A 12812-nucleotide genomic window follows, 5' to 3' on the forward strand; every position below is an offset into this window, starting at 1 on the left:
TAGAAGAAATAGACGTAAGCACCAGGGGCAAGGTCATTCTGACATAGGTTACATTAACATGCAAGGTGGCAGGAATAGGCTGAAGTGGGAGGAGATAGACGAGCAACTAAGGCAAGAAAAGCTGATGGTATACGGGTTTGTGGAGACACATCTTAGGGACATGGAGCAACCTCCCTGTAATCCTGACTATGCATGGGAATATTGCAATAGAACAGAGGGCAGCAGAAAAGGGGGTGGAATTGGTGCATTCATTCATAAAAGTATGAACTGGCAAAGGGTCAAACAGGAATGCAAGGAGCATTTATGGCTAAAAGGGAAAGTTGCAGGAGAGCAGACACTCCTTGGCTTTGTATACCTGTGGACAGGAGCAAATGCCAAAGAGGAAAACAAAAAAATGCTGGAATGCATATCAAGTGACATTAATGAGCTAGGAGAAGGGTGCGAGATTATTATACTAGGAGATATGAACACACACATAGAAGACATGGACGGGTACACAGACTCAACAGGCAACATGATGCTGGATATGTGTGAAATGCATGACTTAGTTGTATGCAACAGTACTGAGAAGTGTGAAGGGCACATAACATGGGAGGTAGGGAGCCTGCAGTCGACGATAGATTATGCACTAATGTCACATAGGATGCACGATAGGCTAAATGTAATGAGCGTAGATGAATATGGCTCCAGAAGTCTAGGTAGTGATCACAAACGTATTAAGGTGAGTTTTAGAAGGGAAATGAAAGTAGGTAGGAGGCAAGATGAACAACCAGGTGGGATATTTTACTCGGAAAAGCAGCTTGAAATGGCAACCCAGCAAATTGAGGAAGTAATTTCAGAGGATACAAAAACAGAATGGACATATGCAAATTTAACAGGACTATTTGAGCTAGAGCTTACTAAGGTACGAGTCAGGACAAAAGGGAACAGAAGACGTAAACCCAAGAGCTGGTGGGATGAGGAGGTTAAGAAGGCCATAGAGAAACGCCAGGAAGCATCCAGGGAACACAGATATTCAAAGCAGAGGGGTGAACCAGAAGCTGATGTAGGCAGAAAATGGAACAACTTCTTAAACTGTAGAAGGGAAGCATCCAATTTGATCAATGAGAAGATCAGAAGAAAGGGGAGCCAATGGTTGTCAGAAGTAAACAAAAAGGATAGAAAAGCAGCGAAGAAATTTTGGAAACATCTCAACTCCTTGAGTAATAAGACTAGCCTAGAGCAGAGGTTTATAGTTACAGCTCAAGGTGTTCGACTAGAGGGAGATGAGGCAATGGAACATATAAGAACAATGATGACAGAAAAATTTAAAGAACGAAACATAGCATGTGCTCAATCAGGTGAGGATGGACTAGTCAGTGCAGTGGCTCCACTGGCACAAAGCGAGTGGGAAAGGGCAGAGAAGAGGGTTCCTAGTAGCATGTCGACAGGTCCTGATGGCATCCCAATTATGTTGATAAAGACATTGGGCCCAAAATCTAAGAAAGCATTAAGAGAGGCAGTGAGAAAAATGATAATGGACGGTAAAGCCCCCGACGGGTGGAGACTGAGCAGGATGAGCATGATATATAATGGAAAGGGGGACAAAGCCGACATAAACAACTACCGTCCCATAACAGTTTCATCAGTGGTTTACAGGGTGGTGATGCAGATTATAAAGGACAGACTGCAGGCATGGGTGGAGGGCGAGGAGGTGCTGGGGGAACTACAAAATGGGTTCCGAAAACAAAGAAGGTTAGAAGATAATCTGTTCTCATTGACACAGTGTATTGAAATAGCAGAAAAGGAACACAGGCCCCTATGGCTTGCCTTTCTGGATATCAAGGGAGCCTATGACAGTGTAATCCAAAAGGATTTGTGGGACATACTGGGCACTCTAGAGGTGGAAGATGGAGTAAGAAATCTTTTAAAAGATATCTATAAAAGTAACAGGGTGCTTATAAAATGGGAAAACAAGGTATCTGGGCCTATAGAGATACAGCAGGGGCTTAGGCAGGGGTGCCCTCTGTCACCTCTGTTGTTCATGCTGTAGTTACAAGGATTAGAGAAAAAATTAGAGAGGAGCGGACTTGGCTTCAACCTTTCCTATTTCAAGCAGGGAGAATGGATTAAACAGTCATTACCAGGACTGATGTATGCAGATGACATTGTACTTATGGCTGACAGCAAGGAAGACTTGCAGAGATTAATGGACATCTGTGGTAAAGAGGGAGATAGCTTAGGTTTGAAGTTTAGTAAAGAAAAATCGGCAGTCATGACTTTTAATGATAATCAGGGCAGCGAGCATAGGATACAGGAGGTTACGCTGGAGGTGGTGGATAAGTACAAATATCTTGGAGTGTGGATAAACAATGGGGCTGAGTACCTAACAGAACATGAAAAATATGTGACGGCTAAAGGTAGCAGAAATGCAGCTGTGATGAAAAATAGGGCACTGTGGAATTACAATAGGTACGAAGTGGTGAGAGGGATTTGGAAAGGGGTGATGGTCCCTAGTTTGACTTTCGGCAATGCGGTCCTGTGCATGAGATCAGAGGTTCGAGCAAGGTTGGAAGTTAAGCAGCGAGGGGTAGGTAGACTGGCTCTGGGAGCACAGGGAAATACACCAAATCAGGGGGTACAGGGTGACATGGGATGGACGTCATTCGAGGGCAGGGAAGCCAGCAGCAAGATAGAATTTGAGGAGCGATTGAGAGAGATGGCAGAAAAGCGGTGGGCAAGGAGAGTTTTCAGTTATTTGTACATGAGGAATGTTGATACAAAATGGAGGAAGCTGACCAGAAAACTGTCAATCAAATATTTGGACTGCAGGAGGGGTGCAAACCAGGAAACAGCGGTTAAGAAAAAGGTTAAGGAAACAGAGAGGGGTCTGTGGAAAACAGGGATGCAGACGAAATCAGCACTGGGCACATACCGAACTTTCAAGCAAGAAATTGCCAAAGAAAATATCTACGATAATTCTAGGGGAAGCTCTTTGTTGTTTGAAGCCAGGACGGGAGTATTGCGGACTAAGATGTACCGAGTCAAGTACCAAGGTATAGACACGTTGTGCTGTGCGTGTGGAGAAGAAGAGGAAACGGCTGAACACCTCATACTTTTCTGTAAGCCTACAGCGCTTGCATGTATAGGCTACCTACGCCGTGTAGCCTATACCAGGAGTGTTGGACAGGTACACAGACACAGTAACGAATTTATCATCGAGAAAACTCACAACAGAAGAGACTTCAGTCCTGGCAAAAGGTAATAAATTCAACGTCACCATGCACAGATAACCTCCCCCTGCCCAACATTGTCGCCGCCCTCGAGAGCGGCATCCAGCAGCTGGACCCTAAAGTGCGGGAACTGCTCAGAATAAAAGCAATAGGTATAATAAGATGCAATAACATCCGCCGAAGAGAAAGAAACTTGTCGTCTGACAAAATAAGAGCGCTGCGATTACTGAGGGAAGATGGGGACATTGTAATTCTACCAGCGGACAAGGGCAACTCAACCGTCGTGTTAAACATGCAGGACTACGAGGAAAAGGCGTCCACCCTCCTTAACAGCCAAGACTACGAAAAATTAAAAAAGGACGACCCCACCACAAGGACCCAATCAGTACTGAATAAGACGCTGGTCGAAATTTTCCGAAACCACCCAAATTCTCGAAATCTTTATCTAAAATTAATGTGCAGGAACGGGTCCGCACCAGCCTTTTACGGCTTGCGAAAACTCCATAAACCCGGAATCCCCTTACGGCCAATCGCAGACTTTTCATGCTCCCCACTTCGATCACTATCCACATATTTGCACCAGATTATATCACGTACCACTCACCGGAAGGACAGCATCCCACGTGCGCAACCCCGAAAACTTCATCAAGCTCATATCAAATGTACGCCTCGAAGATGATGAATGCCTGGTCTCTTTTGATGTGATCTCTTTGTTCACCAGAGTACCCATTCAGTTAGCTATATCCGCAACAAGGGATGCCCTGGAACGCGACGACACACTCGACGAGAGAACCCCCTTGAGTGTAGACGAGATCTGCCGCCTTCTCGAGCTATGCCTATCAAATACCTACTTCACCTTCCGAGGCAGCTACTACAAGCAGGTGAAAGGAACTCCCATGGGGGCCTCAATTTCCGTCACCATGGCTAACCTAACTATGGAAAATATCGATCGAAGACAGAGCTCTGAGTACTTTTTCCCCGAAGCCAAAAGTTTTCCTCAGGTACATGGATGATTGCTTCTGTATCGTGAAGGAGTCGCAAGTCGAAAACCTGCAGAGCCATTTAAATTCCATAGACCCGGATATACAGTTCACGTCGGAGCGCGAACAAAACGGATCGTTACCATTCCTAGATGTACAAGTTACATGAACCAACGGCAATCTAAAATTCTCAGTCTACCGAAAACCAACCCACACTTCGCATCCAACCATCCGGCAAACCACAAGGCATCGGTCGTAAATTCTTTATTGAAAAGAGTCGAAACTCATTGCACATTGGAATCAGATCAAAAGAAGGAGAACGGTTCTCAACGAACTCAAAAGGAACGGCTATACAACGGAATTCATTCGAAAAACAACCCGACAACAAAACAGAAAAAACAAACTACGACACTTCCAACCGTTGACTCCCCCTCGACCACAGAAACGAGTGTCCACCCCATACATCAAAGCAGTGGCGCACCGACGGGGGGGGATTCGGGGGTTGTAACCCCCCCCTGAGGCCGACTTAAAACCCCCTTTTGTTTAACCCCTTTTCTTTCCTTACGCATTTGAGTACTGTAAATAAGATGTAAGACGCGCAATCACCTGCACACTCGCAAAAAGCGCATTTTTTTGACAATTTCCTGTGAAGAAATCGAAATTAGTGCTGTTTAGATGGTATTGGCAAACTGTCAACCCCCCCCCCTGGCAGAAATGCTGGGTGCGCTACTGCATCAAAGGTACCAGCGAAGCTCTCAGCCGAATATTGAAAAAAGAAGGCCTCAAAGTCGCGCATAAACCGATGAACACTTTGAATATCCTCATTCCTAAACCAAAAGACCGTCCACCAAAAGAAAAAGCTCAAGGCGTCGTCTATAAAATCAGCTGTGCCGACTGTCCGGCGTCGTACATCGGGGAAACCAAAAATCTAAAAGAAAGAATCAGACAACATGAAAACGACGTCAGAACATTCAACCGAATACGCAGCGCCGTCGCCGAACATTCCGAAGACGCCAACCACAAGATTTCTTTCCAAGAAACCCAAATCCTTCAAACAGAGACAAACTGGCGAAAAAGGCTACTACTCGAGTCTTGGCACATTCAGAACACGGCGGGTAATATAAACCGCGTGAAGGGCATTCTTCCTTATTTGTATGTTCATGGCCTTGCAGACGCGACGAAGGGAAGAAAGGACCCCCCGCTCTAGGTCAGCAACACCAAAACAACTCGTCCCCCCCCCCCCCCCCCCTTCCCACCCCTACCAACGTTTATAGAACCTGCTCTATAAACGTTGACCCCTACCACCTATTTTGTCTGTCTAGAGCAGGTGCGCTGCCAAGTGTCTCCGCACCTTACGCTCTCTCCCCCTTCCTCTCCTTTGTTACGACGGACCTTTTAAAAGCGGCACACCGCCACCTCCGAAGAATACCCCCTGAAGAAGGAGCCGAATTGGTTCTGAAACGTCGGGCTAGTAAATTTCCTTATTTGGTTGGAGTCAATCTCTAAGTCTTAACCTGTAGATCGTCAGCGCGTTTGTCAACGCAGGTTATGGCTGACTTTATTTGAACTTGTGAATCGATAAGTCGCGCAGTGTGTGCTGCTATGAGATGCAGAATATGCAAAGGCACAAATGGAACCGAGATCGAGTTTTCTCAGACGTGCAAAATTTTTACAATAATCGGTTCAGGTCAGCCTGCTAGCTGGAACCATGCAGTGCTGATGACATGCTGATTGCAAAATAAACTGCATCACCATAAGCTTAGCAACTGCCTTGTGGAATAGATAGCATTACATTTGCTAAATGTGTTGAGCATCGACAAGATCGAACGACCTACAGAACGCTGATTTACGCACGGCAAGATATGTCAAGAACGGGTGGGCTGGGCCAGGAAAGCTAAACCGTCACAACAAACAGGTGGGAGGGCAGGTAGGTGAATGGCTTTGAAGTCTACGCAGAAACAAATATAGGAATGCTAGCTAGGCGCCGCCACGCCGTTCAAAAATCAGGTGAATGTTTAACAGTGCGACAGTGATTAAGAACAGGAGGGGGGGGGGGGGGGACCACATAAAAGGCGTCAAGAACGAGTCGAGAGAGCGTCTCGTCACTACCCGATCGCTCAACACCAGACGGTCGTAAAGTAAGAAAAGTACCGCCATGTACTCTTTCCTCCGCCGCCTCCTCTCCTAAAGCGCTTGCTTTTTCTTTACTTTTTGCTTGCGAAAGCCAAGTCGACGGTGGCGCACCTAGAAAGTCCACGTTGAAGCCATAGAGAAAGTAATTCAACAAGAGGGGACACTCCCATAGGGCCCAGCGGCCGAATTGAATGCAGCGTGCCAAGCGGTCGGTGTCGATCACTTACATCACTTCCGGTTTCGGGCGCGCGTATTTTGAACGCAAGCTAGCACGCCCGCTTGAACGCAGCTAGCACGCCAAGCGTTCCCCCATTTACGGGCATTATTTCCTGCACTAATTTGGCAGCACAAATACGCGAGCGACTTCGCGTTTCCAAAACTTGGCCTCGGGCGACGCGACGGTACGCTACATACATAGAGACGGACGCAACAGGCACTCAAGACAAACGCGTGGGTGCAATGCCTTTTTTCAGTCCTTTAGAAGACGGAATTTTCGAATTACAAGTTTCCGATATGTTCGTCGGCGTTATCTTTCGCGCGTTCTGCCGGCGCCAGCAGCACACCCCATGTTATCACTCTTGGCAATCGCCCATCGCGTTTTCAACAGGCGTGAGTACGGAAAGAAGGTATATGTTGTTGCGGAGCCACAAAAAACGTCACAGACTTGTCCCTCTAAGATTCATTACACGCCAAACTAACTATCACCACGGCCGAGCTGCTTATCGCTAACTGCGTCACAGCGCGCTGTGCGGCCAGCGTGCCTCAAAAGAACCCCAGAAAGCAACGAAATTACTTTTCAGTAATGTCTGGCGTCAGAGAAAGCGGCACAAACTTCTCCTAGCAAGATGCACTAGACTACACACCACGCCCGAGTTCTCGCTAACTGCGACACGGCGCCCTGTGCGGCCAGTGTGGCTCAAAAACCGAAATAAGTTACAATAGTCCTATACGAAGCGTCGGAAACATTTCTCAGTACGATTCATTAGCTCAAATTAACTGCGCCAGGATGGCCGAGCTGTTTTTCGCTAACTGCGTCTTAAGTCGGTCCCGTGCCGTAAGCCTAATGGCGCCGTAGACTGTGAAACAAGATTTCTCACCTTGCCGTAGTTCAATGGTGCAGTGGTGTCTTGTCCCAGTGCAGAAGGAACGCAAGAATACGCCGAGAGCCCAATAAACCAGGTTACATTTAAAAAAAAAAAAAAAAAAAAAAAAAAAAAAAAAGAAGGAGACAGACGGGTCGCCGCGCGCGAGCGCTCAAACGCGCGCGCAGCCATCCTCGCTGGCTTCGGGGGAGTGTCTGGCGGATGACGCATGTATCTGGCGCGTCATTGACCTGTGGCTAGGTAAGGCAAGGAAAATAAGTCGCAAAGCTTAAGTTCATTTATACGCAAAACGTTTTAGTTTTCGCGGCAAAGAATTAAAATAACAAATCAATGCCTGTTAACTTAAGTTCACTTTTTTTTTTTTCGATGCTCGCGGCAGCTAACGTTCGGTGTCAAAAAGTATAGCGTGACGTAGGGTGACGTGTTTCCTGTTGCCAGTTTTTGCCGAGTGTCCCCTCTTGTTGAATTTCTTTCTCTATGTTGAAGCTTTCAGGCAGGGCGCGCGCCGCCGCCGGCGACAGCGGCTGCGCAGAGGACTTTCAACATGGCTCTGAGGCGGAAAAAAAGAAAATATAAAGAAGTGAAAAGCGCGCGCTGTCATCGTCCAATAGGAGATACAGGATAACACAGGAGAGAGCGAAGCGGCATTTGTCAAAGGATGGCGGTACTTTTCTTATATATAGGGACTTTAGACGGCCGTGGCCAGTCGCCTAGTTGAGGCTCACCTACCCTGTCGTAACACGTGCTAACTTAGATTTCTCATAAATAAATGCAACATAGTTTCTTTTCTCTTCAGAATAAGCTGCAAGTGTAAACCATGCGCCCACGTTCATCTCCGGCGTGCACAGAGAGAGAGAGAGAGAGAGAGAGAGAGAGGTGTTTAGTATACATAAGGAAGAGACGCTTAATTCTGCAGCCCATAAGGGAGCACGGCGCAGCATCCGGCGTGCACACACTTACGTTGAAATCTGGCGCACGCACGTACGAGGAGTGGGAGGCGATAAGAAGGCGAGCGCGGCACGCAGTCGCGTGACTTCACTAGGGACATCTCCGCCTCGCAAATCTAGGGAACCGCACAAGACGAGATCTGGCAACACTGGTGTGTTCTGTCGGCAAGCGCAACTAAAGGTTACCGCGTACCAAACAATCCCGAATGCTCTGGCAACCGTGTGGGCCTATTCCTACCCAAAAGGCATCGCGCACGGGCCCCATGAGAGAGGGGTCGGCGGCTTCAGAGGAGGTTGGCTTGCCGAATATAGCGGGATCACGTGACGCTTGTGGGGATGCGCGACTCCCACGCGTCCCCTGATGTTGTTTTCCCCGCATGTCTCCTGTAGTCCGGCTTCTCCGCGTGGCTAAGCCCGCGGCGGACGTGGTGGTTGCGGCGCATTGTGGGAGATGGCGTGAGTGTCGCGATGCTAACGCCGCCAAACGGCGGGGTGACTTAGGAGAGAAAGGTCGAGGGCGCTTCCTCTTTGCTCCCTCAAGGGCTGCAGAAGATAGCGCCAACCTTTCCTTTCCAAATGAACCACTTAGTAGTTGGGATCGGTGAGCGACGCGGACGTCCCGCGCATGCGCCGATCCACGCTTCGCGAGACGTCTCGCGTGGCTCGGAGCGGGGCACCGGTATGGACGAACACGGATCGTTCGAACGCGCCACCGTTCGCGTGACCGTACACGCGAACGACTAGGCTATTCGCTCGCTATCCGGTCGCGGTGAGTGGGACTTCCTTGATTTGTCGCGCGCCCATGTGAATGTTCTATTGGTTGTAATTCGGATAGTGTGCATTGGTGTATGAAAGGCGCAATAAATGCCCTTGTGATTGTTTGCACTACTGTGTTGTCGTTCCTTTGTCCCAAGAGCACATGTGAGACCCCACACGCTTCCTCCTAGTATTTTTCTTCCGCCATGTTTAGGAAGCGCCTTCGACCTTTAGCTCCCAAGTAACCCCGCCGTTAGGTGGCGTTAGCATCACGACACTCGCGCCACCTCTCGCAATGCACCGCAACCACCCCGACCGCCGCCAGCGCTTAGCCACGCGGAAAAGCCGGATTACAGGGGACGCGTGAGAGTCGCGCATCCCCACAATGCAAAAACAGCAACATGCATCCCTTTGTTTGTATGACATGACAGAAATGCCCGAAGACATCTGCATGCATGTTATGTTTCCAAGGGAGAAGTAAAGAAACATCTGTGGAAATGAAGCTATTCCATTCCCAACTAAAATAACTCTCCTCTCCGGATTACGCAACGAATGGCAACACCTGCGACTCCGCGCGCGATAATGCGAAGCAGCTTAGGTTAGGTTAGGTTACAATTCCATTATCACAGAATTTACCATAATTTCATTCCCCTTCTATTCTGGGCTTAGAAAAAAAAGTATGATTTCAATTCTGGGATGTCCATTCTTAATTACTGTGTGCCTTAATTACCTCGTGTCGGGAGCACGAGGTAATTAAGGCACACATAAAGTACCTGGTAAGCACAATAAAGCCTTTATAATGGGTATCCATTCCTACTTTTCGGAACTTGCACCAACAGTTCCTTAGGGCGCTGTTGCCGAAACTGGATTGAATGAATGAGTAGCTTTTCTCGCAAGTGGAGCCCTAAGTCCAGGGCACCATAGTCAAATGGCAGTCACCAACTTGGCACAGTCCACAAGCCATTGTTGGCCAGTGATCATGGTATCAGTCCGCCACTACTCCCAGGAGGTGTTGTTGGGAACAGGTGGAATAGTGGGAATAGCCTGGTGTTGCCAAACCATGTATAGAAAAACAGGACAGTTGCTGCAGTGCAGGCTGTGGAAGGATTAGAAGTATAACAGAGGTGTTGAGCTTGGAGTTCTGTTCGATAACATGCTGCCAAGTAAGGGAAGGATGACGCGGAGAATAAAATAGAGACATCCTCGGAGGCCACACGGCTGGCATCTGTAGAGAAGACGCACCAATGGCACTGCAGCCCATGGGATACTCATGTTGCAGGTAGCACAAGTGATGGTTTTGCTAAGGAGAGTGGCAACTATGGGTGCATATGGCAAGGATTAAAACATAGACCTTACCCACACAGCTGGCGAAAGACCCTCAGCTGCAAGAACTGCAGGGTGGGGAACAAAGGGTAGCTTGAAGATTTCACCCTTGAGTTGTAGAGCACAAGCACATCACCTAGGCAACCTAGCTGATGAGCTTTTATCAGCTCCATCAGGATGCTAACTGCCCTAAGCCATTGTAGGCTTGCAGTGAACACAAGAACCGCACTGTGATTTTGTAGCGTTGCCTTCTGCCCGGTTCTAAGCCACTCTTATCATTCACCATTCATGCCCGGCTGATTACATTGATTAAATGGGCGGGACATCACTCACCAGTGACAAGGCATGAAAAGTGCAAAAAAAAAAATAGCATCAGAAAAGGCATCACTACAAGATCACGGCCCTGGCCCGCACATACTTTAAAATAAAATTTAAGTATGTTTCAAGCTACATTTCCTACCCAGACAACACAAAAAATCCCGTGGATGTCCCGGAAAGATCCGAACGTCATAGCTTTTTATGGGACGTGCCGAGGACGTCCACAGCACCATGCCCACGATAAGTGCTGGACTTAGCGCGAACCTAACTTGACATACATCCGAGCAACACCCTCAGCAGGATATTCTCAGGCCGCTGCTTCCATGTGTGTTTTTTGGGGAGCTTCATGCTTGCCCGAACGAAAATGAGTATAACCAAAAATGAAATTAATCCAAATGGTGTACTGCGAAAAAGAAGTTTATTTATAGACTACTTTGTTTTAAACCCTACTAATGGGTTCTCATATCCGTGCTGCGTCAGGCATTAACCCAACTTGTAAATAATGCATTGCCCTCTAATTACAGCGTGAAGCAGTAGTGCCTTGGAACATGTCCTGACGTCATCCTAAAATGGTCCTCCAATTATGTACACTGCAAGGACCATTTTAGGATGACGTCAGGATGTGTTCCAAGGCACTACTGTTTGATGCTGTAATTACCCGGTATGTTCTCAGTATCTACTTGGGATGGACGAATCGACCTGATCAGGAGCCTTTTAGGATTAGTGCAGGACATCCTTAGGATGTACAAATGTCCCGATGCCGACATCCTAGAGACTTACTGAGGATGCCTTTGTGTTGTCTGGGTATTGATATTTTGTAAATATAGTGCGTGTGAGTCAGAGATTGAACTTGCAAGTTATTTTGACTTCAAAAATTTGTGTCAGTACTCCTGGCATTGTAAAGTGAGCCTCAGTGGAGGCTAGATAGGCGGATGAACTTCTACTGAGCAGAGAGCTTTCTGTGAATTCCAATAGTATTTATTTCTTCGGCTTGGAAAAAAAACAAATGATGGACTGGAATTTACACTTTGCGATGATGACTATTGTACGGACCATGTCTAGGAGTGTAAGAGTTCAGGTCGGGCATCTCAAAAAGGGGTAGCTGGCCCACGACATCATCCGCCTCATCTATGCTGATGATGATGTTGGAGACAGGAGCAGGGTCTCACCGAGAACGAAGAGAAGTGGGTTAATCTACATAATTACATCAGGAAGAAGAGGATGTTACACAGAAGTCTTCTTAAATAGCACTTTTGTTCCAAAGATCCCTAACATAGTAAACCGGTGACATCATATATCCAGCCAATCAGGTGTTTCGTAGCCGTCGCTGCACTCTGCCTCCAAGGAGAGATGGCCAGCGCAAAGAGCACGCACTGCCCCCGAGATTATCGTGGAAAGGGGGAAGCAAACAGATGCACCAAACACATTGTCCCAGCGCTGACAGGGTGAGAGGTCCACATCACAAGCTCGCCAGAAGGAGAGCCACTTGCCACAATGCCCCACCACTCCTTGACTGGTTTGAAGGGTTGGCCTGAAGAACGCCACTTTGCGTTGGCAAAGAGCAGTCTTTTGGGGCAGTATGCCTGGTCATCTCGCTGAAAATGCAAACGCCCCTTTTTCCACTACTCTTAGTGGCAATATTTCGCAAATGTCTCGGAGAAACATCCCAATGTCATGCCCTCAGGTGAACACACACCTTAATCACATGCGTGCCTCGGAAGTCGTATTTCATAATGATGTGGCGGGGGAATCATTTGGCTAGAATGGAGATACGCCATCGTGCAGCAATGCTGAACTTGTCAGCATTCCGATGATGAGCTTAATGTCGTATCCGTAAATCTGAGTTTCATCATGGGGTGACGACCCTTTGCAAGAATTCATTGCTGTCGTCTGAAGTTTTCTAATCAATGCAACATTCTTTTTGTCACAACTGTTGCTCAGGAGTCAGCAGTTCTGGCACCATCTTGTCACAAACCTGTTTAATTTCCAAATTTTCAGCCAAAATCCAGTGAACGGACAACTCCCCCCCCAAGCGATTCT

Source organism: Dermacentor silvarum, chromosome 1 (genome assembly GCF_013339745.2).
Source record: "Dermacentor silvarum isolate Dsil-2018 chromosome 1, BIME_Dsil_1.4, whole genome shotgun sequence".
NCBI lineage: Eukaryota > Metazoa > Arthropoda > Arachnida > Ixodida > Ixodidae > Dermacentor > Dermacentor silvarum.